Here is a 6,103-nt window from a genome sequence, read left to right on the forward strand (position 1 = left end):
GGAGATAACTACAATGTTATGAAGCATATCCAAGATATTTTCAAAATTGGTCCATCTGTAAGTAATCATCCTAATTTACTTGATTTCTTCTTTCTTAGAAGTTTCAATCAAGTCATTTTTCAATTTGTTAAGAGAGGTTGTAATAAGTTAGCCGATTATTGTGCTAACCATGCTAGGTTGGCTGATTTTACTTGGAATAACTTGATTATCAATAATGTTCCTCCTTCATTCTTTAAATTGGTGAAGGAAGAATATGATAATCTCAACCATGTTTAGATTGTTTCTTTTGTTTTCATTTCAATAATATTGCTTTATGCATCTTCTTAAAAAAAAAAAAAAAGGTATGCAACTCGACGCACGTTCCAGCTCAACTAGTCTTCCTCGTCCAATTCCTTGATGGGATTTTTGGGTTTTTTTGTCGGTTGATCTTATTTTCATTTTCATTGTTGTTTGACATAATTTACACACAAAAAAATTGGAGATACCAGAAACTAATCCACAAAATCTGCTAACAGTTCTACGAAGAGAGAAGTAATCAAAAATCTGGAAGCATTCTAGAAATATGAAATGAATATGAAATCTAAAATCTGCTATCATCCCAAAAATTTCCCAGCATCCCAAAAATCGATGTATGATCATTTTTCCAAGAGTACGGGATGATGTAGGAAGACGATCATCCATTTGAATCTTGTCACCTGTCACTATTACTTTAAGCTGGAACTGATGTAGCACGACAGAACAGAAGGCGACAGGTTTTTACTAGAAAAGGCGAACGAAATACAGTTAAACAGAAGACAGTCGCGCGAACGGAAGATAGGAAATCAAAAGAGAAAGAGATGAGTTTGGACGGGGAAGAAAATCCTTCCCGCGCGAACGAAGGGGAGACTCCTGCGAGACTAAGGGGAGACCCTGCGATGCACGACCTAACGAGATTTCTAATGAGGGCTTAACAGAGTGTTATAAAATATGAACAATGAAGATTTTAGGTGGTATATTTGTAAATATAGTAGTTTGGGTGTTAAATATATATTTTGAATTGTTTTAAGTGTTATGTATGAGAAAATCCAAAAAAAAAAGATATTAATTAGCATCCACTGTCTTATAAAGTTTTATACATTAGGATGACAACTTCTTTCTCACTCGTGAAGATATCACATGAAAATTAATGCTCCTTCCAACTTGCTTGATTGCTCAAAAATGTTGATCATTTTTTAGGGGAAAGAAAAGTCATTTCATATTTATTTTTTCAGCATAAAAATAAAATCATTATTATTATTTTACCTCATTTTAAAATGAGATCAAATCCCTCTCCCTTTCCATTCTTTGTGCTTAGGTGCTCCTACCTTAGTATAGACCTAGCCTTTAAGAGGCAACCTAAGGATTTAATCTCGGCTAACATTAGATAACCTAAATTCTTTTGTAAACATCTCCTATTGGCCATATGAATTTTCAAACTTCATTCAAACCCAACCCTAGAGCCATGCATAGGTTAAAATTTAAAGTTTCCTATGTTTACCAAACATGACACTCAAAGTACCATTTCAACTTGATCTTGAACCTATGCCCTTGGAAGTGAAACAACCCAACCTAGGTCCATTAGGGAATTTATTTGCCTCACCCAATATCCTTGGTTAACCTTGCTTGACCAAATATGACCAACATTATATAGATAGACCTTCATGTCTTAAAGCCTTTTTCTCTTGAATCACTTAATCAACCTTGTTACCCTAGGTCTAGGCATTTAATCCTAAGTGTACTAAACTAAAGATAAACACTTCATAAGCCTAACTCAAGCTATGGTCAACATAGGGATCATGGTCAAACCCTAAAAACCATAAAATACCCTAAATGCCCTAAACACTCCTAAAGCGGTATTCTAAGATTAAAACCAATTCAAGCATATAAGATAGCATCCTAAAGCTTCCTATCCATTCCTTAAACTTAAACAAACTTGTCCCAACCCATGGTGGCCATCGCTTGATCATGATTAAACAAAACAATCATGGTTGCCCACATGAATCATAAGGCTTTCTTCATTGACCTAGACTTCATACCTACAAATAGTTGGACCCAAACCATTTCATTTGGTGCCTAGGAACCTAGGCTAACCTCCCTATAAAACTCATTGCTAGTTTAAAAATTGTTATGGTTTGCATTAAATTTGCTCATTTTGTTATTTATGCAAGAAAACTCAAAGAAAAAAGAAGAAAATTTGAAGAAAAGACCAATCGTCATGACACCAAACTTTGGAGCACTGCAACATTTAAGGCCAAAATTTGACCTCAAGACAAAGAGTAGTGCACCACAACATACAGATTCGCGGCACCACATCGTCATCCAAACACTACAAATCCAAATCGCAATAACACTGCAACACTAACCATGAAGCTATAGTGCCAATTCACCAAAGCATTACGATAGAGCATTTAATTCAATTATTCTCATAAAATGGCATGTTTATCCAATCTTAGCATTGTAATGATGTTCTTCATTTACACAACAGTGATAACTCAATTCAGGATTGCCACTGTGTTACTACTTTGATGGGGATTGGCCCTTTTATCTATTATACCTAGATCTAGGCACACTTCAGTAGAAGTGTGAGTGTTTGTGAACAAGGGGGGAAGGCTACAAGGGAAAGGAAGTGCTTGCATCGTTGTTGAAATGAGAGAAACTAGTTATATCTTTTCGTTTATATTTATACTTTTTATTTTAATTTCACTGATACTTTTCATGATTATATTTATTGCAATGATAGGCGATTAGTATAAATAAGGTGTTATTTTATGTGTTATACTTTTAGGGAAAATTTATTATTTTAGTTATGTTATGAAGGAAAAATATAAAATAGACACAAAATTCTAAGTCTCATCTAGCACTGCAGCCTTAGATAAAATAACACCACAACACCATCAAAGGCATCACTAGAGTTCCACAATACTAACATGGAAGCGCCAACTTCTCAAGTGGAAAGCATCATGGTGTCAAAATAGTCAGTTTTGCAGTGCCACACTCTCTGTCTTCAAGCACAATAGCATTATAATCTATCATGCCTAGGTGCCAAAATTTTTATTATGGGGACGCAACATTTGAAAGTTAATTGCACCGCCATAGTAGTTGTAACTTCCAAAGCACACGATCTGTTAGCGAAATGATGCGACTATTCATGAAGTAACTGATCCACGTCAGCAAGCATTATAGTGGAGCAAAAATAAGGGTGCAACGACTTTAGTTATTTTGTTGGGCGCAATGGCACTAATCATTCAAGCACTACTATGCCAGATGACTATTTTGTGTTTTCCTATGAATAGTCATTGTATTATATTTCTAAGGGATTTCAGCCACTTGAATAATTTTAGTACAATTTAGAGTGCTTCTCTGAATTTCCCTTAGGGTGAAAACTAATAGAATTTTGAGAAGTACTTGATATAATTATTAGAGTATTTGGCTTGTATTTATGGAAGCAATCCTATCAGTAAAAAGGAGTGTAGAGAAGTTTCATTGAACCAATCTGATGATATCTATCTCTTGCATTTTGTTTCAATCATGTTATTAATGAAAATGAGTTTGATTCAATTATACTATATGTCTAACTAAAATCCTTAATTTTGGATTGATAATGTAAATATCATATATATTGCTAATGAGTTCTCTTATTATTTAAATGATTAAAATGATATTTTTAATATTACTAAATCTTAGTTTAATGCATATAGTTGTCATATATATAATTAAAATTTGGTGTAATGTGGAGCCTCGATGGAGGAAAGGAGGCATAAATAGGAGTATTGAATTAGTATGTGGCATACCTAGGTATAGGGTATGCAATATATTAAATTTTTAAGGAAATAATATAACTATAGGAAGTAGATAGACATCATTTGTCCCTATAAGATCGACAAAGATCTAGAAATGCATATTATTGGAATAACAACACAATTAAAGAGATTCATTAGAAAAATTTATTATTTATATTCCATCATTCCAAAACATTTTATCCATATAGTATTTTTTTTTTATCTTTATCTAATTTTATTTAAGTGACTGAATCTCCATAATATTCATTTTTACTTAGTATGATAGTTATTTTAATTTTAATAGAAAGTACTAGTATTTACAAGTGAGCATTTCTTTCTCATGGGAATGATACTATACTCCACCACTATATTACTTAATTTGGCAAGTATACTTGTCTATATTAAGAGAAATTTTTTAAATTTTTTTCTAAAAAAAACATAAATATTATTAGGGATTGATAGAGCCCAAAATCATTTCACATTTTAATAGGTTACTCCACAACCCCAATCATGTTCATGGCACCATTGCTAGGCAAGTATTTCGATTTTCATAAAATTTTAACTATATTATTGAATTAATTTCATAGTTAGACCTACTCACTTATTTTTTTTATTACTTACTTTGATCACTAAGTATATATTTTATTTTTCTTTGTTGTATGATTTATAGCCATAAAAAGAAATTTTTATCATTTGATTCTGAACTTTAGAAAACCCTTTCTAATATTCAAAAAGCCAAAAAGATTTTAAAAATGGTTGAATCTGAGTTAGAGCAAAATTATTTTAGACCTCTTAAGAATTATGTAAACCCTTTAGCATCCCATCAAAGCATAAATATACCTAAAACCCAAGTTAATAATTTTGAATTAAAACAAGCTATTATTCAAATGGCTCAAAACTCTTAATTTAGAGGAACTCCTATAGAAGATCCCAATTTTCATTTAGACGCCTTTTAGAAATTTATGCATCATTTAAGCACAATTGTGTGGCATACCTTAAGTGTTTGTAATGTTTGTTTATATGTTTATTTATATATTAGCAATTTCCATTCATGCTTAAATTATTATTATCCTCTAATTAATGTTATGTCCTGATTATTTAATTATCCTTTAAAATAATTATAATTAATAATATAAAAAAATAAGATAATAATAAAACATTAGATCCTAGTTTGAATGAACCTTTTTTATAATTCATAGGTTGGAAATACTAATAATTAACACATTCAATCATTAAAGTTATTATCTTAATTTCAATTTATAAGTTATACCACTATGAATTTACATTTTAAAAGTTGTAAGATGAATAATGAGCATTATAATTTAGATATGAGTAAACTAAAATATGAAATTATAGCTAACTTAAAGAAAGAATTAGTAATCTCAGCAAGTCCATACATTAAAATTATTAAGACTGTTTGAGAATTATAAAGCAGATGCTAATATTCAAAATCAATAATTATGTAGTCAACAAAAGAAAAAGAAAAGAAGAACTACAAATAGTTCATAAAAGAAAAAGAAATGAAACAAATAAAAAGAAAAATGATGAGTACATTCAAAATTTTGTATTAGTGAAAGCTTATTATTTAAAATACAATCTTATACAAAAACTATAAAGGATAAGATGAGAAGGAGCTAATACAACGGATGATGAACTAATGAAAGTGTAATTTTAATTACAACCATATCCAATTATTAAAATTATATGAATCACTTCAACATTCAAACGTTAATGTTTTAATCTATAACTTATAATTTCATATTAGAAAAAAAATAAGAATGATTGATTAAGTTTAACTATTGGTATTTTTTCAAACAAGAAGTATAGCTTTGATTCAGTTTTACTAATTTTAGACATTGATGTAATATCCTATATTTAAGAAATTTTACATTATAATTTTTTATTTTGGTTATACACTTAATTAGAATTACAAGCTTATATTTGCTTAAGGACAAGTAAAAGCTTAAGCTGCGGAGGATTTGATAAGTATAAATAATGTTATGCTTTATGTGTTAATTTATAGTGAAATGTGTTGTTTTGGTTTTGTTTGTGTAGGAAAATGTAAGAAATGGACAAAATTTTAAAGTATGGAGTGTGAGACTTTTATATTTAAAAAAAAAAAGAAAAAAAGAAAAAGATGCTTTAAGTCTTGCACGATATGCTTTTTTATATTTTGATATTTCTTTAGATTAAATCCCTGAAGTTAGACATTATACTGCCCCATAAGTTTAGACTAATGTCCTTCTATGAATTTGAAAAAAATAAATTATAATTTAACTTCTTAATCAGATGCACCATAGGGAATA

The sequence above is a fragment of the Dendrobium catenatum genome, unplaced genomic scaffold (assembly GCF_001605985.2).
Source record: "Dendrobium catenatum unplaced genomic scaffold, ASM160598v2 fragScaff_scaffold_146, whole genome shotgun sequence".
In the NCBI taxonomy this organism is placed as follows: domain Eukaryota; kingdom Viridiplantae; phylum Streptophyta; class Magnoliopsida; order Asparagales; family Orchidaceae; genus Dendrobium; species Dendrobium catenatum.